Genomic DNA, 27,006 nt, shown 5'->3' on the forward strand with positions numbered 1-27,006 from the left:
AGACATACCTGTCTGAATTATCAGCATAAAAGAAGTGCATCTCCCTGCACATTTGATTAAAAAAGGTGCAAGTCTATGTAAAGGCATAAAAAACTATGACTCCTAAGGAGCATCTGAGCACAAGCAGCATTTTAGTCAGCAAGTAACAAAAACCCAAAACTCCCCCACGCCTCGACATCGATCACCTTTAAAAGAGGGTCAGAGCCTCCCCGTTTTTAACGCAGAAGAAAAGCACTTTGTAACTGCGCACGAAAGGTCTTCTCCTAATGACTTTGCACAAGTCGGCGTCGGTGTCTGCAGGCAGACATTTGTGTTCCTGAAACAGTCGTGGTATTTATGTGTTTTCGAGGCTTGAATTCCTTCCCATCAACACATTTCTCATCAGGCCGCGTCGACATCTGTTGAGTTTTGCACATGTAAAACTGAGATTTTGCAGGGCTCAAAACTCGACGTTTCGGAGGCAAGAGGCAAGAATAATTAGATCGATCACACCAGAGATCACGTTTCAAGTCCTACACTGAACCACAGATTTATTTTTTTATTTTTACACTTTCACAGTAAATATATTCTGTTAGGGTTTGAAAGTAAAACCAAATTTGGTCACTGTTTTGATTTGTTATTCCTTCTCATGTTTCTTATGTTTATATACTTTGTCTCCCTCGGTTTTGAACATGTGGTACTTTTGCTTGCCTCCCTTGTTTCTACTTCCTGTTTCACACTGAAAAAAATATTCTTGAAGCAAAAACATTTTTAGTAAAATGTAACTGATATATATATATATATATATAATTATTATAGTTTTATTGAAATAATGGGATAATGGGATTCCCATGATGCATTTAGTATTTCTTCTTCAGTCACTATGTGTTAATAGACCTCTCTGCACTGAATCATACTTGTTATTAATCTCTAACATCTCTTTACCAGGTTTCTTCCTGTTAAAAGGGAGTTTTTCCTCCTCACTGTCGCCAAAGTGCTTGCTCATAGGGGGTCATATGATTGTTGGGTTTTTCTCTGTATGTATTATTGCAGAGTCTACCTTAGATTATAAAGCACCTTGAGGTGACTGTTGTTGTGATTTGGCACTGAATAAATAAAATTGAATTGCAATTATTAATTATTAAGAAAAATATGCTTGTTATTACCTATCGAGTAGATTTCATCTGGCCAGAATCCATTAAATTGAACCCTTTACGCCTTTATGTAACAAAACTACTACCTCTCCTCATTACAGGGAGTGCAGAATTATTAGGCAAATGAGTATTTTGTCCACATCATCCTCTTCATGCATGTTGTCTTACTCCAAGCTGTATAAGCTCGAAAGCCTACTACCAATTAAACATATTAGGTGATGTGCATCTCTGTAATGAGAAGGGGTGTGGTCTAATGACATCAACACCCTATATCAGGTGTGCATAATTATTAGGCAACGTCCTTTCCTTTGGCAAAATGGGTCAAAAGAAGGACTTGACAGGCTCAGAAAAGTCAAAAATAGTGAGATATCTTGCAGAGGGATGCAGCAGTCTCAAAATTGCAAAGCTTCTGAAGCGTGATCATCGAACAATCAAGCGTTTCATTCAAAATAGTCAACAGGGTCGCAAGAAGCGTGTGGAAAAACCAAGGCGCAAAATAACTGCCCATGAACTGAGAAAAGTCAAGCGTGCAGCCGCCAAGATGCCACTTGCCACCAGTTTGGCCATATTTCAGAGCTGCAACATCACTGGAGTGCCCAAAAGCACAAGGTGTGCAATACTCAGAGACATGGCCAAGGTAAGAAAGGCTGAAAGACGACCACCACTGAACAAGACACACAAGCTGAAACGTCAAGACTGGGCCAAGAAATATCTCAAGACTGGTTTTTCTAAGGTTTTATGGACTGATGAAATGAGAGTGAGTCTTGATGGGCCAGATGGATGGGCCCGTGGCTGGATTGGTAAAGGGCAGAGAGCTCCAGTCCGACTCAGACGCCAGCAAGGTGGAGGTGGAGTACTGGTTTGGGCTGGTATCATCAAAGATGAGCTTGTGGGGCCTTTTCGGGTTGAGGATGGAGTCAAGCTCAACTCCCAGTCCTACTGCCAGTTTCTGGAAGACACCTTCTTCAAGCAGTGGTACAGGAAGAAGTCTGCATCCTTCAAGAAAAACATGATTTTCATGCAGGACAATGCTCCATCACACGCGTCCAAGTACTCCACAGCGTGGCTGGCAAGAAAGGGGATAAAAGAAGAAAAACTAATGACATGGCCTCCTTGTTCACCTGATCTGAACCCCATTGAGAACCTGTGGTCCATCATCAAATGTGAGATTTACAAGGAGGGAAAACAGTACACCTCTCTGAACAGTGTCTGGGAGGCTGTGGTTGCTGCTGCACGCAATGTTGATGGTGAACAGATCAAAACACTGACAGAATCCATGGATGGCAGGCTTTTGAGTGTCCTTGCAAAGAAAGGTGGCTATATTGGTCGCTGATTTGTTTTTGTTTTGTTTTTGAATGTCAGAAATGTATATTTGTGAATGTGGAGATGTTATATTGGTTTCACTGGTAAAAATAAATAATTGAAATGGGTATATATTTGTTTTTTGTTAAGTTGCCTAATATTTATGCACAGTAATAGTCACCTGCACACACAGATATCCCCCTAAAATAGCTAAAACTAAAAACAAACTAAAAACTACTTCCAAAAACATTCAGCTTTGATATTAATGAGTTTTTTGGGTTCATTGAGAACATGGTTGTTGTTCAATAATAAAATTATTCCTCAAAAATACAACTTGCCTAATAATTCTGCACTCCCTGTAGTTTCATCTTCATGTGCATCATCGCAGGTCAAGGATTGCACTGGAATATTGTTAAATATAGTTAAATATCAGAATAGCTTCATTTTAGGTCAGGTTCTTTGCCATAAACCTTTTAATGATCTTATTTTGTTGTGAGGAACATCACAGAGAAGACCCATGGATGTAGTGAAGGAGGACATACAGGGTGTGACAGGGTGAGATGAAGGCTGATGGTCTGCTCTGGAGATCCTCAAAGGGAGCAGCCAAAGGAAGAAATCTCTTATATGATGTACTGCATTTTTAAATAGGTAGTAGAAAGCTGAGTGCATGCCATCAACACTAACTTGTCCACTGTGTTGTTGTTGTTGAGGGCCACTTAGATGCCAGAGAAAGTATAGTGTGACTATAGCACACAGTATGATAAATGAAACTGGGAGTGATTTAGGGCAATGTTTAAGATTCTCATAATGTGCTTCTTCTGTGAAATATGATGCAATGTTAAAAAACCATTAATGCAGCGCTGAGATCAGTAAAATCCCAACCGAACCAACGCACTGCATCTATTTGACATTTTAAGCAACGCAAAAACCACATCTTGCAATGAAATGAGCCCCCCAAAAATCTCCACAGCATCTTGCTGCGAGCATTTCAATGCAAAGAGCAACATAAGACGGAGCGAAACAAGAGTGAAACAACAGTTTGATCATGAAGACGTGAACACAGCAGCTCCGAGTGCGTCTCTCCTCGGCTGCAGTGCAGCTCAGGGGGGTTTGCAGCCTTAATATAAATGTAAATTCTGAACAGCCTCGCCTGAACTCTCAACCAGCTCCCATTATGTTTCCACAGCATACCGAGGCTGGGTGCATCTAAGGCCGCCACTTCACTGAGGGTGCTCCAACGCGCCCTACATCAAACACAGTCTTCCCTCCCTCTGCTGTGAAGAGCTGAGCCGAAAAAAAAATTCCTCCACCTCCCTGGAAACTATACGACTGAGTGGGCTGCACGCTTAATGTGCGCGCAGTAATGTGAGTTTGAGCGCGTGCAGAGAGTGCGCTAACCTCACTACTGTGTCTTTATGACTGTGCATTTCTATAGGCTGCATCCTCTTTGTGGTTCTCTTTGTCTTTCTGAGGACCGCGCTCAGGTTTTGGACACGGGGACTTTCAGGACTGCGAGGACATTTCTGGAAAGCGAGGAGATTTGTGGAGAGGTATATTCGTAGACGGAATGAAGGGGGAAATAACAAGTAGTTTTGGAAAGTGAGGAAAACTGGGACAAAATAACAATAATGTGAAATAGAATAATAAGAGGAAGGGGAAGTCAGAAACTTTTTTTGGAAAAGGAAAACATTATTGAAAAGGGAGGACATCTGGAATTGTTAAACAGCAAGTCGTTATAACGAGAAGAGTGAAAGAAATACTGTAAAGAGAGGAATTAAAGACATTTTGGCACTGACATGAATGAAAGACATTAAGTGGAAAGTGTGAGCTTTTTTAGAAACTAAGGACATGCTAAACTATGATGAGACTTTAAAATATGTGAGGAAAGTTGTAATATTTTTGTATTTTTAATGTTTTGGTAAATAAGAAAAAAATGAGACAAAATGTCAAATTTTGGGAAACTGATTTTAACATTTTATTATTTTTGTTTTCTTTTTCTGTTTCTTAAGGGGAAGGACATTATTATGAGTCAAGGATAATGAAAATGTTGTTGGAAAGAGGACTTATTGAAATAAGAGAAGCCTTCTGTTGAGTGAGGACAAGGACAAGAAGAAAAATACTTCTGAAAACAAGGAATTGAGGAGATTTTGTGGAAACCGATTTTTAATTCTGAAAAAATCAGAACAATTTAAAAACATTTCAGAAAAGGAAGGAAAGAAGAACGTTTTAAGTTAACTTATTATAACTTATTCTTATTTCTGAAAAGTGAGAGCATTTCTACAAATTAGGGAGATTTTGAGTAGAGTCAGAACAGACTGTTTTTGGAAAGAAAACAGATTTTGGTGAACAGCATTTTTAAAAATTTATTTGAATTGTGATTTTTTTTTTAGTTATAATTTATCCGATTTTTGGAGAGAAGAAATAATATTAAAGGACTTACTGGGAAAATGGGGAAATTCTGATATCAATATTATCCATTAATCTTATGCTATGTGAAAAAGGATATTTTCATATAGCATTATTTTTGGTGAAGACATTAGAATTATGGAGAAAGAAAGGCTGTTACAGACGTTTGCGAGTGAGGAAAACATTTTCAAAAAGAAGGGCATATTTGAAATCATTAGAAATTTATTTTTTGAGAGCTATGACATAAATAGGAACATTTACAATAACACCAACTTGGAAAATTAAATTAGAAAATGAGGAACTTCCCGCATTTTCTTAGAAACTTCTGAAAGTCACACGGCATTTGAAAGGACGCAGCTGGAAGGAAAAGTGTGTTGTTTTCATAGGATACACTGTAGGTTTGCAAATGTATATTATTTTAAAATTGCAGCCTTTTTGGAACATCAAGTTTCATAATTTCAATATTTTGTGGTTTTAATAATGTTATTAGCTATAAAATGCATAATGTTTATGAAACCCCTGAAAGAAGAGCATACAAACATATGTGTTTGGTTGTCTAATAATAAGCAATATTAAGCTATGGAGTAGTAATTACCGTGTAATAATACAGTGTGCCTCTTAGATGTCCATTAATTTTGCTATGAAAGACCAACCTAAATTAGTAAAGTGAAAAATGGAAAGAAATAGAAGCTCTCAGCCAGCGAGTGTATGTGTCACTGTGTCCTATATGGCTGGATTGGCGCTGTGTGAAGAGGAGCTTCCTGCTGCTTAGTATTCAGTCCAGCACTCTGCCTGTCTGGTACAATATGATGCAGAGCTCCCCTATACTGAGGAACACACTTCAATATAAAGCGTGTACCCTCACACACACACACAGTCTTCCAAATGCACACAAATTCATTCGAGTTTCACGCACTTTTGGGTTACAGCAGAAATGTACATTACGTACCGGTGTTCTCATTTTTGTTGCACTATTTTTTTTTCCTGAAAACAATCTAAAGGTGCCACATTAAAAAGAAATGGTGGCTGCAGATTGCCCTGTAGGTCAATGCCATTGCAGCACTTAGTAACTATATCTGTGACGGGCTTATTTTTTTAGCAAAACTGTGCCAAAGTTCAATACAATGTAAGAACATCATGAAGGAGGCGGAGCAAGCACCATCAAATCATTTACTTTCTATATCAAGACACCATGGGGTGCAATGTCATAGACATTAGAAAGGAGAGGCATGGCACTTAGAGATGGCCTGCCCCCCCAACGAGCCAATCAAAAACTGATCCTTGAAACACATGAACCAGTCACGTTGTGGCATTCATGCATGCACACAAAAGAGATTCATGAGGGTTGTATGCATGCTAACCGTGTACTGCAGGAAACATGTGGCTTACTGTATCCATAACATGAACTGCATTTGTTCAGCACCCTGGTGGGAGGAGCCAGAGACCCCTGATCATGTGCAGAGCCTGGATTGACCTGTTAATGAGACTGTGAAGTTACCTGTATCAGCTGATGTTTTTGTACAATAACAAGAGTGGGCTGAAAACTGACGAGTTTTACATGCCTGGCGTATGACTGAAAATCAATCAGTACCACAAAAAAGTGCTTTAAAATTGAAGTTGGGACAACCTTTGAAGCCAAATGTTTGAAGTCCAGGGTTCTACTCCAAGCTGAGGGATTTTTGATACAAGTAATGGAAAAGTCCTGCTGTAATGACACTTACTTCAACCTAGAGTGTATAAAGTAATTCCCAGCAATTAAAGAAAACGACAGAACAACCCGAAGACAAGGAATTCAATGTCAAAGGAGGGGCTTAACTTTTCGATCTATGTTTCAGTCATCCGCTACGGTCATGAGCTCTGAGTAGTGACTGAAAGAAAGATCAGAAAGTAAAAGCAACTGAAATTATTTTCCTCCACGGGGTGGCTGGACTCACACAGCGAGGAGCTACAGAAAGGAGCCAATTTACGTGTTTCAGGATGCCTCCTAGGTGGCTTCCATTGGAGGATTTCCAGACCCAATCAACTGGTAGGAGACTCCAGAACCGACCCCGAACACGCTGGAGAGATGATTTATCGCATCTGGCCTGGAAATGCCGCCCACATCACCCAGGAGGAGCTGGAAGATATTGCCAGGAAGATGGACGTGTGGACTAATTTGCTTAGTCTGCTGCCACTTTGACCCGACTGCAGATAAGCAGCTGAAAATGGATGAATGGACAGACGGACAGGAAATCACTCAACAACCCGAGGACCCACTTTCATACCTAAAAATGATTGTAAATCATTTGTCATCGCTCCCTAAAATTGCTCCAGTTTCAGGCTGGAGCAGAGAATCTGCTGCACACATCCAAACACTCACAGGCAAATGTTTGTGAGTCCAAACAAGCTCACACACACACACGCACACACAGATCAGGCAGCCAGGTGAGGTGTGTGTTTGTGCCAGAGCCAGACAGCAGCTCTGTGTTTTATTACAGCAGAGAACTTTAACAAACCCAACAAACAGAAACACCTGGTGTGTGATGTGATGCTGCAGTGCACAAACCAAACAGCACAAATGAACAGAGAGAGAGGTGCAGTGCTGCCTCGTGTTTGTCTTCATATCATTGCAGAATTCTTTTATTATTCTAGATGTAAACTGCTTTTATTGGTGACCTATAAAATATTATTTATGTGAGCCGTGCGAATCTAGAGCCGATGGCAGCTGCTTGACCACTTAAGGTCTTGCCAAAATATCAGTGGAGCTGTTTGATGGATTGGCATGAAATTTCTGCAGAATGTCTTAATTAACCGTTCTATCTTTTTCATATTTTAAAGCCTGATTGAGCAGCCATACAGTTGTAGTCCACAGCAAGACAGTCCTCAGCAATTAAAAGCATATTAACCATGCATAGGCATAAAAAATAATGGCCAGTGTCTCTCAGAGTCAGTCCCAGAAGTTGTCTAACAACAATAATAATAAAGTACCATAAAGCCAGTGTTCACATTAGTTTCTTAACTCATTGTAACAATCTTTTTATTTCTGTGTCTAAACCTGTGATAATCAGGAAATCCGCCAAAACGAGTTCACTTGTGAGACCAGCCCTATTTTTAATTTCTTCAAACATCAGCGAGTGAAATCAAAAGAAAAAAAGTGACTGAAAAATAAAACCACGAGACGTGAACCAAGTTGTCGAAGGTGAAGAACTTGCAACCGACTCCACCGCCACACTTCAAGCCTCCTAATGAGGATTTTGTAGCTTGTTAAAAGAGGCCGTCGTGTCCCTGCATTGAGTTTCCAGTTCATCAAGGCACAGATGCCAAAACTTCTGCTTATCTAAAGGGCGTCCAGGCATTGGAATGGGCTGTATTTGCAGTCCGTATTATTCCTGTGGCATCAGATAGTGCTATTTGTCCAAGCTGCTCTCTGTGGCTCATGGATGCATAAGCTATCCTTTACCATCTGTACCCTGATGCAACGGTTATCAGCAGGCAATGCGTTAGGACGCTAACGTCAAAGAACATCTTGTGCATAAGCAGATTACATTATGTATAGCTATTTCACTCCATGCTATTTCTATTATTTTAAGATTTATTTTGAGGAATTTTGTCTTGATTTTGACACAGACAGTGGAGAGGAATAAAGGAAAGATAGCAAGAAGCCAACTGGAGATCCACTGCTCTCGTTTGCATCGTAACCACCTGCTCATTCACCTGAACCATTGTATTTTCTGAAAGTTCATATTAACACAGTAAAGGTGTGTCTACAAAAGATGACCACATTTACTCAACCTCTGCACTCACAGCCTGCTGGAGATAAATATTTTCGTGCTATTAGGACTGACAGCTGATACGAAGGACAGAGCAGACCACTCTGTTACACTGGTGCACAAACAGTACTGCAGTACAGTTTGTGGTGTAAACAGACACTATTAAAAAAAAAAGCTGCAGCATTTAAGCCTGGTGTGAAGGCCTCGACTCCTCGTTCATCACCTCCCTCATTCCATTCTGGTTTCCATGGAGACTGGACTGATCGGGTGATTAGCCACGTCAATTAACCTCTGACCAATCACAGAGAGAGGCTGAGAAGCAGCAGCTCATTGTGAACTGCAGGTTCAGTCACAGCAGAATCCAAAAGCTCAAACGGCGAAATACAACAAACAAAAAACGATCTTCTCGAGTCGATCGAGAAGCCTTCGGCGCCGCGTGACAGGCAAATATCACAGCGTAAAATCACTCTGCTGCAAGGTGAGGTTGAGCTGTTGAGATATTTAAGTAAAAGTATGAGAGGCTAATCAGGAGAATTGTGTTTAAAAGAAGTAAAAATACTGTGAGAGTCATTTTCCGCTGCTGCTGTTCACAGTGGAGTCATTTTAATGACTTTTTACAGGACTGAAGCTCATTATTATTTTCATAATTTCCGAGCTACTTTTTTTCAGTAAAATCACTTCTATAATTCGCAAAATATGAACAAAAGCCTGTTACGCTTGCTCTTGGTAACTGCAGCTCGGAAATAAATGCAGTTTTCTGCCTCGGCGTAATTTTTTCCATAAATGTACGGATACATGAGCCCACTTCACACATGGGCTTGCCAAAGACCTGACTCTCCTGCAGGGTGTGCTGGCCATAATTAACCCTGCTGCACTCCATGTGCCCTCCTGTAAATGTGGGAATCTGAAGTGCCATGTTTCATATCCGCAGACCTGGACACAAACACCCTGCCGGCCTCCTCCTTCTTCCAGTTAGATGACCAGGTCTGAGGTGTCACGTCAGCACTTCAGAGGAGATAAAACTCCTCCTCAGCCCTTGGAACAGCTTCTGTCAAACATTATTCACTTCATAACTGTGAAGATTCACACACGGACACAGTTTTAAAAGCTGAATTTGACCTCAAATGATCCCATACAGCAGTGGTTGTCAATCACTGACATGCAGGTATGTGTCTGTTTCTGTTAGACAACTGAAAAACTGATAAAAGAGATACAGCAGAAGGTCGTAAAATGCCAAAAGGCTAAAGGCCAACATTAATTCATGGGTGTCAGTGAGTCAACAGATCACTATATTATAATCCCGCTTTCATCTCACAAAGAAACTCGCAGCACTCTTATGTAAGTCAGCATCTTAACATGCTATGAATTCTTAACAGGATGACTGTGAGCAACAAGTCGTGCTTCTCGGATTTTTTTTCCCAGTAACATGAGCTCGATTTCTTTCAGGTTTGTGTTGAGGAGGAGGCTTGAAAGATGCAGAAAAAAACTCCACAGGGTAATGTACCGAACGTGAAGGATTTGGCTCGATGGACATTCAGGATCTTCATTTTCAAATAACTTTATCTTGAGGTTTAGTCTTCTCTAAAGCTTACTGAGGGATATGGAAGAATTAAGGAAGGCTCTTACTTCCTGCTAAGGCACAGCACAAAGTTTTGATCCCTGATAATAAACTTCCAACTTTACTGAAACAAAACTACTTCCAAACCCAGTCCAGCAGTGTCAGTCTGAATCATTACTCTATGCTGTGTTTTCCAGTAACAAAGTACACACTTTGAGTGTGCTTGTTTTTGGCTCTTAATAACAAGATAAGTGTGAGTGTAAAGAACATGTACAGTAACTTGTGCTTCTTACAATGAACACTCCAGAACATAAACAGGAAGCAAAGCTAAACGTTCATTTTGATGCCCCAAAAAGTTGATTCTGTTCATCTGGAATGTTTTCAGTGGGAGAAACAAGTCGTCACTCATCCAAGGGACTTCTTCACCTACGTCCAGATGAACAGAATGAACTTTTTGGGATTTCCTTACCTGGATGATTGAGCATGCATCAAGTCAATTTTGATGAACACAAATTTGGATGTTAGAGCAGGAACTGCTCTCCAAGAGATGCAAGACGGGAGTTCTGTCCGCAGTAAGGTGGATTTGAAAGTCTGGCTCTATTCTGAAACTTCCAGTTCTTACGTGTTCAGACAAGAAAACACAAAAAAGTGAGGAAGGCACGAGCAAGACCAAAAAATAAGACAGAGCAGTCATCAGTGACCATAGATATGACACTGAATAAGTCAAATAAAATGGAGGAGTTGAGGTGGGCTGCAAAGAGGCTTGCAGCGACAGAAGCAAATCTATGAAGGCTAAACCAGCTTAAATAAAGTCCCCTATATGGATCAAATAATGACACTACATTACTCTCTGCAATGTAGTGTAATTACTTTATCCAAAAAGTATCAAAGACTGGCACTGACCACAAGAGCCTGGAGAGCAATGATGCAAACTTGCTTGCATGTTAGCTGCCTGAGTACGGTGACTGACTGACCAAACTTCTAAAAATAAAAATTGTTTATATGTGAAAATGAATTTTATTGTGACATCTACTCTTATTGTAGTTCAATAAAACTACACTATAGGTTGCAATGCACTGATGAGCTAAGTATCTGCGGCAATGTCCCGATCTATCAAATTCAGTTTCATGCTGTTCTGTGTTTTTACTGCAGCACCTTTAAAGCACTGCAGCGATTTCTACTGAGAGAAATCATTGAGGAGCCTAACAGCAAAGTGGCAGCAGTTTGGAGGCGTTTCAGCTGTGCTACACCAACAGCTTCTCTTTGTATGTCTGCAATTTTTTGTGCTTAAACACAAACTGTGATTAAGTAAGTCAACACGACTGAAGAGCTCCAATGACTGCAACCATTTTAGTCTTTGTTTGGTAGGATAGCGGAGACAAGACCGGGAAAGCTGGAAGAAAGACATTCAGTAAATGTTATCCAAGCAGACTTGGACCCAGGCATTCACATTAGCCTTACCGCATATGGTACGGGTCGCCTATTTAACCCGTTGGTTAAATAGGCGACCCATACCGTAAACTGGTGCCACGTTCTTGGAAAACGGTTGTTGTACTTCTGGTAAAATAACCTTGCCCTAAACGTCAGAGAAAGATTCCCAGTCTCTTCCACAGAGTGAGGAATTTGGCTTATTGATCAAACACTGGTATTGGATCGGGTATTTCCATAAAGTTAATTACAATGTAACTCAGTGTCAAATTATAGTGTTTCTTTGTTTGTTTGTTTTACTTAGGAGGAGCTGGACAAAGTTGGGGCAGTGGATCCTTAAAAAAAAGTTTCTGTTAACTGGCATAAATTAAAAAAGATAAAGAAGAAAAAACTGTTTGGGATGATGCCTTTCAACAAAACAAACATGAGGAGGTTTTGGTGCTTCTGTTTATTGAGGCTGTGATGTCTACATGACTGGTATTTGACAACTGGCTTGTCTGACAAACACTATGCAAATTATATAAAGACTAAAACTTTTACAAACCGAAGTGAAACTAAACATTTGTTAGAACAGAAAGCACTCAAATGAAACAACCATCCACAAAAACTAAACAGAAGACAAAAGGTTTAAAGTAAATAAAAATTAAAAATGAATAAAAGTAAGGAAATCTTATCCAACCTTCAGCAGGTTTACTGGAGCAAAAACAACACTTTGCTTCTAAAAGCAAGAAACCGACGTGTTAGATACCAGCTCACAGCTCACGTGGCCAAATCTCAATCGAATTGTCATTTTTCATCATGTAGACACAGATTTGGCCGCTAACGACTCCTCCACCTCCCATGATTCACCTCTGTGGCAAAGAGCAGCGGGGCGGGGCTGAGTGACTGACAGGATGATGAGTGGATGCGGTCAATGTGTGAAGCTTTAATGATCTGTAACAAGCAGACAAAGCCGGTCGTGAGTGGCTACAGAGATCCACAATCATTACTCCTGCTTGAATTTGTGTGTGTGTGTGTGTGTGTGTGTGTGCTTGCGTGTGTGTGTGTGTGCGTGTGTGTGTGTGTGTGTGGTTAGAGCCAAACACACATGGTAAAACTTTTTTTTTTTACAATGCATCAGTGCGACCTTAACCTTAACGAGGAAGGAACAGGAACAGAAAACATCCAACCGAATCTGAGGTGACTCTCTGAATCATTTTTACCTTTTTTATGAAAGGAAGCCTAACAATTAAGATATTTGAGTTTTTCACCCAGACAGACTCCAGCTGTGAGATAAGATTACAGATGTTTCAGGGGTCAGAGGTCATAAAAGATGGAAAAAATATTACTAAGTTTTCCGGTAATCAACGCTCTGAGTCAGACTCCACAGAAACCAGCTGTCGGTCTGCTAACATGAATGATTTTACACACACACACACACACACACACACACACACACACACACACACACACACTCTTCATAGAGAACAGAATCTACCCACACTGAATCACTGAAAATGTGTGTGTCCTTATCCAGAGAGTGTGTGTGCGTCTGTGATTTTTACACTATGAGTCATTCGAGGCTCCACAATAGACTGTGATGAAGCCTTCTGCATCGTGTCTGTGTGTGAGTGTGTGTGTGTGTGTGTGTGTGTGTGACCTCCATTGATCAGAGTGAGGTAATCAGATTGATGGCAGTCTTGGCAGCAGCTTAGATTTAATAAACCGCAGGCAGACAGACAGACAGGCAGACAGACGGACAGACATGCAGGCGGGCAGTTCAGATGAGGTTGTGTCGGTCTGACTTGACAGTGTGACATCACAGAGAAAGACTGTCAGATGTTCAGATGTTACGTAAACCTGCAAATGTCGGTGTCGTGCCAATGTCTCGTATGGTGCTCGTCTTCCTGAGCTGGAATTTTCTGAAAACCACAAACGATGTCAGTTATAATTCCAGCACAGACCCAGTGTGTTCAAATCACAGAGCATCACGTAATGTTTCCTCTGCCTTTGTTAGACACAAGGCGTCTTCTGGTGTTGGTGCACCAACTGGGAATATTGGCCATGGAGAGATACAACCGTTTTTGGATAGCTCGAAGTGTTAGGTTCACCAGCCAGGAGGCTTTAGTTTGTATTTATTCATGTTTGGTTTTACCACTAGCTGATTCTTATATTCCCACTTTCTCTTGCTGGTTGTGTTTAGGGCAGTCAAAGGAGCTTGCAAAGAAAAGCGTCTGGACTTCTTTAAGTTACTTGAAGACGTTTCACCTCTCATCCGAGAAGCTTCTTCACTGCCCTTTGTTTAGGGCAGTGTTTCTCAAAGTTGATATGCCAATTTAGAGATCCGCCACATGAATGAAGGCTGCAGAGGTAAAATGGCGATGGCAGTGTTGTTATTTGAGCCACTGATAGAACAATAAAAGCAATTTGGTTGCTCCTTGTAACATATCTTTGGGGTTGATGGTGTTTTAGGCTGGCTAAAGTCATTTTTGTACTCGTTTACAGTTCATACACCATTACTGAAATGGCACTGCATGTGTATGTGTTAAGAATCGAATGTGTAGTCTTTCATGATGGCTATAAGGCAAGAAGTGAAATTTGAAGAAAAGAGCTCATTTTGTTTGTGCTGCTATGTCCTACATTATGAAGGAAAAGCCATTTTGGCCCACTTAAAATGACATCGAGCGCTGCCCCTGGACCACCTCATGTGTTTCCTCATTTGTTGAGCTGTCTGCAGACATGACGACCGACATTCTGATATGTGATGTTCTTTATAACCAGGGAACAGTTTGCTATAACATTTGCCCTGTTGAGATTTAATTTCAGCTTCTCCTCCAGTCTTCATCAGCTCTGTGGGTGCAGAGTTTTTTGAACCCCAGAGATCCAAATGGTGCTGCCATCTATCACATTTTCACAAGGCAACGTGACTTCATGTCTGTCTCTGACAGCTGAATGCTGCACAGTCGCTACTAGAAAGCTACTGTCGGCTGCTCCTTACCGAAAGGAGTTGCCACAGTTGGTAGCTCTGAGGATGCTTTCCCTGACCCCACCCCAATAGGAATTTAAGTCTCTGGGTGGAATTGTACCAGCGCCAAAGCCGAAAGATCATGGTTTGGGTTATAACACACCTTGTAATCCTTCACACTGAAAAACTGCAGGTTGACTGCACCATCTTACTAATACCATAACCAACAGCATACCAGCTGCTATACAACAGCATTATTTTACACCCCCAGAATGAGAACGGTCTGACTGCTGACCCACAGCGTCCACTGCAAGAATTCTGCAGTTTTAGTTTTAAATCAAATCTCATTTAAGTTCTTTTTTGTTTTGTTTTTTAGTTCTGGTATTAGTTATAGTTTTTATTATATAATGGGTGGATTTAAGAACTGCTCAATGATATAGCGATACAACAATGCCTGCTAATTATTACTAAGTGACAGACTAATTAAATACCAGCATTTCACTTGCAACAGCTACAACTACAATTACCTGCACAGCAGTTCACTTACTTAAATTAGTGGAAGTGAGGCCCATACATCAATAAGCTACAGCATCCACGCCCTAAATTAAGCCTAAACACACATGAATGAATTCAGGTGTTTCAGCTGTTAAGAATGGGGAACTAGGAGGAGCTCCAAACTGTTTTTGTCTATTTCGGCTTTAAAGTTGGACATTTAGATGTCAGGAAGACTGACAAACTGTTGGAGGAAGCTTCAATTGGCCATTAGAGGAATTGCAGTTTTTGGTACTTCCACACAGGAAGTTTCTCCTTGGTTGTCATAACTACCAAAAATTAGTTTGTGACAGCATTATGCTTTGTTTCTTAAATGACTGGGCTCTTTCGTGTCTGGGTAACCAGTATAGCTTTGGTTTGTTAGGTGAAATGTTCCAAACTTTCTCATGTTGCAAACTATCGTTTAAAACTTCTTTTGGCTGCTCCCTTATTCACGAGGGGATCCCACAGCAGATGGACCCACATATTTGATTTGGCAGATTTTTACCGAAACAACCCTCCCAGGCATTTTTGTCTCCTCCAAGACTTGAACCCGAGATCACTCATGTGTCAGATGAATGTGTAAACCACTACATTGTAAATTGTAGTTTGCAAAAATCAAAATTCCTCCAACTTCCCCACCTTACTGCTGTAAATCTGCATTCAACCACTGATTTGCAAGTCTGTTGCGTAGTAAAAGCTTAGTATAACAAATGTGAATGGCAGCCTGATGTTCAAAGTGACATCCTCATCCCGGCTGTAAAGAAACTGAGCTGAACTTTCCCAAATGCTGCAAATTGAAACACAACAGCTCGTTGAGCACGGAGAGCAGCAGCAGGAATGATTTTATCTGTGATGTGAAGAGACCCACAGGTGCGAATGGAGAATTTATCTGTGACCAGCAGTCTGCTATGACTGGTCAAGTGTAAGCTGAACCTGTGTTTAATATCCTCTGTCACACACAGGTGGTGCTGGGCTGCGGAGATGAGGCAGGTTTATTTTCCTCTGCAGTTATGAACGATCGCCGGGCTCTGGCCTGTCTCTGACTCAGACTCTGCAGAGAGCCGACAGAAAATAAAGGAGTTTTTCTTTCATTACTTCTCAACTGAGTTCACCTGGTGTCTTTGTTTACACAGCAAAACAGCCAGGAGAGAAATCTCCTACGGTTCATGCAGAGCCACAACACCCGGTCTGACAGGAAGATTATATTTCGTCAGGTCTCTTCTCATTCTTCATCGCAGCAGAGAAGAAGACCGTTTACGCAAAACCACATGCTGAGATCAACGACAAGCGTGATCCTAAACCTTTTCACAGAAAATTTCCCATCTGTCCGGGTTGGAGCACGAGTTTGACATCACTGAACTAAAGTCCACTTCATTCCCTCCGACAACAGCTATACGACAAACAACAGAGACGTGGTCAAAGATCAAAGCTCGCTCAGCCAAGAACACTGTGATCACCCAGTAATGATGACAAAAGGTGAAAATACAGACATCTATAAATGTCTAAATACAGACATAGACATACTGTCTTAGGATGAAAAAGTAAATAAAGTTTTGGGCCTTTCACCCTACACAACCTCACGCTCTAAATTAGCAGGTAGGACAGCAGCAAGTTTTAGAAAACTATTGACTTTCAGCATCTGCAACAACACTTAAAGCACTCTTCAAACACAAATTTAAAAAAAAAATGCATTAAAAAAGGCTACAAAATCATCTAAAAACGAAGACATTTTTCACAAAAATCTAATGACGCATAATTCATAAGTAGGTGGAGTTTCCCTGACATGAGACATAAACAGTTGTACCATCACAGACTGTCTTGAATAGTGTGCCGACTTGCTGTTGGTGGGTTTTATAACCTAAATCAACTTAAGGTCGGTTAGTGGAGAAAAACCACTTGATGCGGTGGACCTTCTACAGGAACGGATGCTAACGCAGCAAATGATTCACTTAAAAGCACAATATAAACTTTAACCAACACCTATTTCAATACTTTGCAGAGCGCATTCACATGAAATTCATAAAATCTTTCGTCATGTATCGAAGCATCTGAGAGTCTCTCTTTTTTAATACACGTTTAGGGAATAGAGCCACTGGAAACTGGACAAAAATCCTCACGCCTGATCGAGACAACAGTCTCGACACTTTGCTATCCATGCAAAACTATGAACTTCTGCTTTAAATGGAACCAAACAAACACAAAGAATAAAGTATATTTTATATATAAAGGATATCTATGCAAACACTCATCCTACGCTGAGACGGCCTGCCTTTGACCTCTAAAGTTCTCTTTTATATTCACTGGTGGACACCTCAGACAGTTTAAAGAAATCCTGCATTAAATCGGAACTCATTCATGGAAAAGCTTGAATGTTGTCCCTGACTCTGACTATACTGTACATCCAGACAGCGGCCCACCTGTCCAGTTTCAAGGGTCAAGTGTACCTGAAGCCAGGGTCTAAATCCATTTCCAGTGAGATTGATTTAACCCCCAAAATGATTCCCCAGTAGTTACAACAACACTGAGCAGTACTTTTTAAGACGCTGCTGCAGGAAAGATTTCTAGTTTCTTTAGCTTTTCACCCCCAATATAAGATCCATATAAGAATAAAGAAAACTACAGAAGAAGAACGAACAAACATAATCTGTTAAATGAAATTCCATTATGTTAGTGCATGGTTTTTGTAGAATATTATATTTATCTAATTGAGTAAAGGCTTTAATGTTTCTTTACTTTCTTCACCTCGCATCCTTTCCTCATCACTGACTTGCTCTCCTGTTCCTTTGTCACCTGCTCATTTCCTGATTGAATTCGCCTGTCACACCTTATTTGAGGGCAGCACTCACTTTTTTCACCTTCCCACCATCGACGGTTCCAATTTAGCAGACAGTGTGCATCTTTCTCACATTTCTCATCGTGGCTGAAATTAATTTTAAGTCAGATAATAAACCTTTGTTCACTGGATAATAATCTAATAGCTTATTAATTAAATGCATTCTTATCGGATGCTCATGACGGCAACAAAACCTTCTTATGAACTTCCTAATTAACAACCTGCCTTTGTACCCTGGACTGGGGGTATTTATTTGCACTCTCAGGGTTGGTTCCTTACAGAGGCCGGTGTTGAACCTCTGGTAAGAACTCTGCACGTTAATGTGACGGCACAGAAACAGACCCTTTAAAAAAGGAAAAATTGGGCTCAGGGGCTTTTACAGGTTTATTTTTTATTATTCATTCGTACATGTGGAAATGACATTTGTGAGGCACTTTTCTATCCTTGCTCACCTCACAACTCTTTATCTTTTAAACATCTTTGGCCAATTGAGAATCACAAAGACCTCCAGAAGATTCAAAGTCCAGGACCTTCTTGTGTGCAAACCTCTGCTGCTGATATGCAAGACGAAAAAGAAGGAAGCTTGTAATATATATTGATTTTAATGAAACAATAAAGTTAATATTTTATATCATAATATTTCTTTTTTCTATTTTTTACCAAACAGCTGCACAAATATTATTGCTTGAGAACTTCTATGTGCCTTTTGAGGACCTTAAGAAGAAACACATGGTTACTTTGGGGCCCAGTAATTGGTCCTTGGGGAAACATAAACGTGTACTGCACCTGTCGGGAATGCACTGATTGTGTTAGCGCCTTTAACAGCAATTTTATTCACCCAGTTTTTTTGGAAAACTTTCAGCTGCACCCCTGTTCTTTGTTATTTGTAGTTTGTAGCAGATGATAATCAGGAAGCTCAGGAGGTTTTATACCAATGAAAACTGGGTTTGCTGTCCAGATTTGATGTGTCAGCAGGCTAATTTGCTTTATCTTCCTGTGGATTTGACCCTTGTGTGGAAATGCACTGAAGGAACCTTAATTCTGGGAAAGTTCCTGAAACTTTAGGTGAAGAAAAAAAGAGTTAATATCTGAGTAAAGACACGAGTCATAAATGTTAAAGATGCCCTGATTTTGCTTCAGAGCTTCCAATCCCCCCAAAATTTCCCCCTGCAGGGAAATCAGGTGGTTCTTATTCAAGAGTTTCAGTGATGTAATTTCCCACGGCTGTACTAACCCTTTTTTAAAATTAAGCAACTTTAATTTGCACACTGGGTTCGAAATAAATATGTACAATAAACTCAGCATAGGCGCCTGCACAGCTAGCAGACTGAAGATAAGCCAGGGCAGATTTTCCTATATAATCCACTGATGGTTGGGTTGGATGATGAAGTCTAAAAGTAATCCAGGTTTCATGTGAAGCTGTCGCATAATCTAAATTAGTCAATTTTAGCATGTATTTTATGTTACTGTATGACGTTTTTTGCATTCTTGCCTGCTGTTAAAAGTTAACAACGAAAATGCAGCATTAAGTTACTTTAAGTGTTAAAAATGTAACTACTTTTTTATTTTTACTGTAGAAGTCAATAATCTCTTAAGGATTTAAGCAATTTACCTTAATTTTATGGAGATTCTTCCCATGCAGGGAAAAGCAGATTGTTCAAACATGTCAAATTGAAAATAGAGATGTTAAAGGTTCCAAAAGGTCAACGCAGACTTCACTTCAGCTCTGCATAAATCATTACAGGAAAATTACAGGATCACTTGGTAACCCAGTAGGAATAAACAGCATTACATACAGTGGTCTCAGCCCAGATTATCATATCCTACAGAGGTATCCTATACACTCACCATACAGAACAATACAGGCTTCATGGCACCCAGTAGGAACATTACATAAATATTACAGGGATGTTACGGAGCCCCGGGTCTGCTCACTCACACCTCTAAGCAATAAAAGTGAAATCATAAACGAGCACGATAATGAGCATAAACATAATCAAAGAGGTAGCATAAGGTCACCACAGGCTGAGCGGCTCAAACAGCTCACTGTGGCGCTGCGATGGGAATATCACAGGAATATTAAAGTCAGTACAACGCGTGACAAAAGGCACAGTGAGGCAAAGCGCCACGGCACCATAGAAACAACGCACAACATGACAAACATGTGCAAAATATCATGGGAACAACAGAAGCATGACTGACTCACTACAGGGAGATTACAGAGGTGCCACAGTCAGACAATGTCCCCGCGAAGGCGCACGGAGAGCGGCACAGACACACTCCACAGCCTCGCGCTCTTACGGGAATAATAAGAGGACTGTCAACACAACTGAGCTGTGAAACAACGCGAGCGTGACACTATAGGAAAATTACAGCAGTGTGCTCAACGTAACCGGAGCCGCAGAAAGAGCGAGAATGAGAGAAACCTCAGAGAAGGAAAACATACTGAAATGGCGAAGATGGAGACTCCTCTATCTCTTCTTCCTCCTCTCCTCTTCCTCTCAGGTCTGAAAGTCTGCAGCCTTCTTCCCTCGCTCTCACTCTCTCTCTTTCTCTCTAAAGGTCTCTCTACCACTGTCTCTCTCTTTTGTCGCTGTGATATCTGGCCATGCCTTCACAGGAGGGGGAGGAGGGGGTGGAAGAGGAGGAGGGCGAGGAGGAGAAGGGGGGGCCAGACAGACAGAGAGGAGGGAGAAGAGGATGATGATGTTGATGAAGATGGTGGAGGGAGAATCAGACACTGCAGCAGAGAGCGAAGAAGAAGAAGACGGCGCCTTTACCTCTCTCTCTCTCTCTCTCTCTCTCACCTTCTTCCTGATCCTCTTTTCTTTATTTCTCGAGGACGCGCACGCAAGCCCAGCGACGCTCCCGATGATGTGTGCACGCACGCGTGCAGGCTCCAAGGATAGCGATGCATTCACCACCACCGCTCCACCTCCTCATCCCTCCTTCTCACTCGCTTTTTTTCTGAATTAATTTCAAGCCTGTAGACTCTGAGAGCGTGTGTGTGTTGTTTTTGCACCCTGCAGACACACACGCACACACACACAGACAGACAAAAGTCTCTCCATAGGCGTTGAAATGTGTCAGTGTGTAATTCCCTTTGTTCAGCTCTGTGTGAACAAAGAGGTTAGACTGTCTTCATTAGTAGTAGCTGGAGTAGGCCACTACTCACACTGCAGTTTTATTTTGAGAGTAAAATGTTCATTAACACAACTTTTCGGGTGTCACATTGTGAACGTGTCCTTTTCTCATTCTCCAGGTTTTATTTGGTACAGATGTGTTGCAGCTTTTCCAGAGGATGAGCGCTCAGACTGTCCAGTGGAACTGCTTCCCTGGTGCATCAAAGAGGCAAAAAGACAAGCATCGCTCGACAAGTGTCATTTTAGAGGATGGCTGCTAAAATAAATGACCTATAACTCATCTGAAGTAGATGCTGTGGGATGTCGGCTCTTTGTTTTGCCTCTACTTGCCTTGCAGTTGCAAGACTCTGTGGTTGTTGCCAGTGATGGGAATAATGGCGTTACAAGTAACGCCGTTACTAACAGCGTTACTTTTTTCAGTAATGAGTAATCTAACTAATTACTATTTCTATCGTTACAACGCCGTTACCGTTACTAAGAAGAAAATGCGGCGCGGTCGCGTTACTATTTTTCAACAAACAGACGGTTGAAGCTGTGTTCAGCTTACTGCTCCTTATATCAGTTGCAGGGAAGTAGCTGTAAGTAATCTGGGCGCTACAGCTTTAAGCAGCTGCGCGCGCTCCCGCGGACGGCAATCACTTTCTGGCCGACGATCACTTTTTGCACAACACCTGGAGCTAAGGGGGCAAAACAATCGCATGAGTGCTGCTGTTTGACTGAGGAAGAATAAAGTAGTCGTGATAAGCCAATCACATGACCACTTCAAGATGACAAAGCAACAAGGTGATATATACCAGTTTTTAAATTGTGTTGATAGGCCACGTAAAACCAGAGTCATGATAAACGATATATAAGCGGCGTTTTTTCCTCAATAGTTTCTTCATGTTTAACGTCTAAGGACAGCGCTAGCAAGCACTCCGTGCTTATGACCAAAAAACCCCAAAACAAAACAAAAAAAACAGCCTTTTGGTCTTGGTGGAAAAATGCACCATGCCGACCAATCAAAAACTATATGGCAACATGACATTTGGTTGTTTAGGAAGAGGGGCAAGTTTTAGGAGTGACGGTGAGAGAGAGAGGGAGGGAGAGAGAGAGAAAGACAGCAGAAACACAGAGAGAGCGAGTTTTGAGATGTGAGAGATTTGTGACATTTAACGTTTTTGGAGTGTGTAGTTAATGTGTTGTCTTTTGTAGTTAGTGTGTAGTGTTGTGGATAGTTTTGTGTTGTGTGTCAGAACAATGAGGTGACTGCTGTCTCAGGAGTGATACACCTGCTGCTGTCAGACCTGCAGGTATCAGGCTGTGATGTTCTCCTTTATAGTGGACAGAAATATTTGAAGTGGCACAAATAATTTGTGTGGCATCTTTTTGAATGCAGAACAGCTGATTGTTCTGTAAACAGTTTGAAATTATTATTTAAAAAAAGGGGTAAAAGGTAAATGGCTGCAAATAACTTTGTTGTTTGCAAAACTTTAAAAAATTGACAATTTATATTTGCATTTAAAGTTATGAAATGTGATTCAATAAACATGTTTGTGGTTGTTACAGTACAAAATATAACTTTTTCTACTCGGATTTTGTTTGTTGTCTGATTTTAGATCAATTGTGTTAATACAGTATGTCAAAATGAAAACATAACTGTAAATTCAGACACGCAAGGTTGTGCTGAAAACAATGATACCAAACAAGGCAAATTAAATAGTTTTTAAAGGTGAAATGTAGAGGAAACATTAAAAGTAGTGAAAACTGAAGAAGCTTCTCGGATGAGAGGTGAAACGTCTTCAAGTAACTTAAAGAAGTCCAGACGCTTTTCTTTGCAAGCTCCTTTGACTACGATGACCTGGATGACTGAGAACCTTCACAGACATAGTGAAAAATATGCAATTATACCCTGGACCACAGAGGGTTTTTTTTAAAGTAACACAATAGTTGCTTTTCAAGTAATTAATTACTTTTAGAATATTGTAACTCAGTTACTAACTCAGTTACTTTTTTGAAGAAGTAACTAGTAACTGTAATTAATTACTTTTTCAAAGTAACTTGCCCAACACTGGTTGTTGCATGGGCTTAATTCCTTAGTCGCCAATTATCCACACCTGACATGGCATGCTGGGTTGGCTTGGGAGGGGCACCTCTTTTTACAGCTGTTGCTCATCATGGTTCTGCTGAAGATGTCTAGTGATGTACATTTTTTAAGGCTCTCTATATATATACATTTATAATTGAGAAGAGTATAAATGCATTTATGTAAGCACCAAGTTGAGCAGGCTTGCATTAAAACTTGTATATGTGGTTTCTGGATATTCTACAGTGCAGGGGAATTATGCTTGCTGGAAAATAAGTGGGAAATAACAAGACACAAATCTGCTGACAGGAGGATTTAATATTTAACGTATTTTCTTCTGTATTTTGGCAACAGTTTGTAAAATATTCATGATTTTTATTTTATTAAAATGTGTTTCTGGACACAATTTTCATCAGATTGGTCTCATATGTCAAAAAAACCCAAAAACAAACAAAGTGTCCATGTACACACTGATATGCACATTTTTCTTTTTTGAAAGGCAGTCAGGGCCACATTTGGAGGCTGAAGGGGGCATTTCACTGCCAGCACCAGAGTACCAGTTTGAATCCTACATGCATCCTCTACTTACCTGCATGATTTCAAATGCATTAAACCTCTTATCTTATAAAAATTACTGGACTCAAATAAAATGACTGACAACTCATTTTCATCCCATCTGAGAAGTAAAAGTAGAAACAAACGTACTGCAAACACAAAATTTACATCCTATGGAAACAGATTTCATTCTAACTCATCCTTTGAATGCATCTGGGCTGATATGAAGGGTGGGGGTGGATTGCAACAGCCTCTCTAAACTCTAGTTTTAAGGATATTTGGATGAATCATTCATTACACTAAAAGTTCGGAAAATACATTCATGTTTGGTATGAACATTTAGCTTAATTGTTCATTTCTCCTTTCCTTAGTTGTTTCATAGGTTTGAATTTATAGATTAAACATTTGGATTAGGATTAGGAATTAGCACTAGATGTTTCTGTAAAACTGCAATCTCTGTAAAAGGAACAAAAGGATATTATTTATTTATTATTGGTAAAATAATCAATGCTGTATTTGTGAAAACTAAAATCAGCTTTAGATGAACTACAGCCAGCTTTGGAGCAATGCGCTTCCTGGGCAGTGGAATAACAGGAATTAGGAATAATCAGGTTTGGTAATGCTCACTGTGGCCAGTGTGAGTCACATGATGAACGATGGAAATTGTAATGCTGTTTGGGCACTGGGCTATGCTGAAATTGTTGCACAGCCCTGTGCTACCTTGTGGCAGAAGAGTGAAACAGTAGCAGAATATTGAAAACAGTAGCAGAATTAGAGCTTATAAACCTTAAATGCCCCCATTAGACTCCATTAGCTCAGAGCTGCATGGTAGAATTTGAACATGACTTTTTTATGAAGTTTAAGGTCTAAGGAGCTTGGAAAGAATGAAGTTTAAGACACCAAAAACATCTTGTTGATCTCTCCTTGAGCTGTCAGTCATTTCAGTTTGCTTTCCTCGCCTCCACAGACATCACGAGGAGGGAGAAGCTTGCTCAGTGCTAGAAACTACTAGACACTTGGGCGATTCCCTGGAAGCAGTACCACACCAATCCACCTTTGTTCTTTAGTTTTAAATTCTCTCTTTAGTTTATCCTCATCTTTTCATTCCCCCACCCATTTAAAGTTCCCCCCTTCCCTCCCATTTTTTAAACTTTCACTTCAATCCATCGCCACGCTGTCTTTTCCCCACCTTTCCCCTGATCCATCGCTTTGTCTTTTAACTGAATCATTGTATTTCTCTCCATCGCTGCGTGTCCTCCTGCACATCTCTGTTATCCCTTCTTCTTCCCTCTCTCGTCTCTCTGCTCTGACAGCAGACCAGAGTGAACTGAGGACAGAGATGGAGGGAGAGAGGCTGGAAGAGAGAGCTTGGTTTGAACAGGCTGACCTAGTTAGATTCTCCTTTCAATAAAACATTGAGCCTGAGAAAAGAAACACACAGGTCTCTCTCTCCCTCACTCTCTCTCTCTCTCTCTCTCTCTCTCTCTCTCTCTCTTTCTCTCTCTGCTTCCTCAGCTCTCTCTACCTTGACTTCTTTTGGAGAGTTCAGTTTTGGATTCAAGGTTTAGTTCTGGAAACTTGAGAAACAGTTCCTGCGATGCTTGTTAAAGATGTCAGTTTGACTAAATATTAAAACTTACAGTGGCCTTGAAATTTCCAAGAGCTGCAATTTATGAGAGAACACAAAGTAAAACCAGTGGCAAACCAGAAAGAAAAACATCTTTTCACCTGCGTGGCATTTACTAAAAATCCTGCACAGAGGAGAAAATAAGAGAGCTGTTTCCAGGGGAAACTAGGGAGTGCCTGGACTGGGATACGGCTGTTGTTGCTATGGTTTGTGACTTATGAAGTTACTGGAGCCGACAGTTTATGTTGCTGCAGAGTTTCAGTGTTTGCAGGACTTGTTTTGTTGTATCGGTCAGTTATTACTGCAGAAATCTGCTATTTCCCAATTTTTTACTTCTCGACCGGCTCTCCACATATGGGCACTTACAGGCCAGCTGCCCTACATCATAACCTCCATGTCCCCCCAGTACTGCCTCCTCTTCTCTCCATTTGCTGCCAAATTCTAATTGGTAGAGAAGCAGTTTAAGTGTATATTTTATGATTTTTATTGCTACAATGATGGATGCTGATATTAAACATGTCAGAGATTAAGTGTGTACAAATAATTCCTATGAGCCAGAAGCAGTTTTCTTTTCTTTAATTAGATCTGTGTGATGTCAGTGAGAGCTAATATGTTATTATAATATGTGAGCATTGAAGCCCAACCCACCTCCTAATCAAACCTTCTGTTTATCAGAGGGAGCCAATCACAAGAAAGCTGGCTTAAAGCATCTTTTCAAGCCCCAATTCAAATGCCACACCCTACTCACCACAATTTGTAATCAGTGGGTAGTTCGGTTTAGTTTTCCTCCATATCTTTCCTCTGAGCATCCACATCCCTATGGCCCACCCAGCAGTTGAGAGCTACTGGCTAAAAGAAGAGGAGATAAATCCCTTGAGTCAGACATAAGATCAACTGCCCAGCCCCAGTATTATGAACATAATCGTTCATTTAGATTGGGAATTATGCGAAACTACTATGTTATTAGAAATAAGCTTAAGGAAAATGGATCAATGTTGTTAAAGCCAAAACCTGAAAACCACCTACTGAATATTGTGTTAGGGTTAGGTGCTCCCTCTGGGCCGTTGGAGAATGGGTACAGTACATCTAAGGGTGTCATGTGCTGATGGCATGAGGATGTTGCCAAAAGCTTCTATGAGTCATGGAGATGGATAGACATGTTCTGGTGTATTCCAAGTGGATGGATGTTTGATTAGATTAGGATCAGGGGAGCTTGGAGCCTGGGTCAAAGTCATTGGGTCTCTGTAATATTCCAGCATGGGGCCCGCAGGCTGTGATTAGTAAGAACCTCTGCACTGACATTCACTGTAACATCAGATGATCAATTTCTGCAACTTCCATGGCTTTAATGTTGGGGTCGATAATCTGCTATTTCCATCTATCCATCCATCCAAACTTTTCAAAGTTAGCTATCTTCAGGGAGTTCTGGGTCTATCTGGGGTGGTCTCTTTTCAATTGGGCTTTTCCTGAAAGCTTTCCAAAGAAGGCACTGAAGAGGAACCCCAATCAGAAACTACAACCACCTCAGCTGGATGCAAAGGAGCAGCATCTTTACCCCAATATCAGAGAGTCTCTAAACTCAGCCACCCCACAGAGGAAACTCATTGACCTCATTCTTCCACCCTGAGCTCACGATGAGATGAGGGTTAGAACATAGCTCCTCTGGTAAATTTTAGGATTCACTTCCCGACCCATCACAACAGTCCAGTGCAACACACACATTACTGTA

The 27,006-nt window shown here is 40.8% G+C and overlaps 1 protein-coding gene across 9 annotated transcripts in view; it reads right to left on the reverse strand.

Moving 5' to 3' along the window:
- myt1la (myelin transcription factor 1-like, a) overlaps positions 1–20,713 on the reverse strand; it is a 90,781-nt gene extending 70,068 nt beyond the window's left edge. For 4 of the 9 annotated variants that reach the window (XM_084953917.1, XM_084953915.1, XM_084953914.1 and 1 more), the window contains exon 1: positions 20,334–20,679. The gene's annotated coding sequence lies outside the window, so the exon portion shown is untranslated. The other 5 variants (XM_084953918.1, XM_084953913.1, XM_084953916.1 and 2 more) reach the window with 3 other exon arrangements.
- Positions 20,714–27,006: the final 6,293 nt, after the last annotated feature.

Source organism: Perissodus microlepis, chromosome 15 (assembly GCF_051167445.1).
Source record: "Perissodus microlepis isolate ML-2025 ecotype Zambia chromosome 15, ASM5116744v1, whole genome shotgun sequence".
NCBI classification, from domain to species: Eukaryota; Metazoa; Chordata; class Actinopteri; order Cichliformes; family Cichlidae; genus Perissodus; species Perissodus microlepis.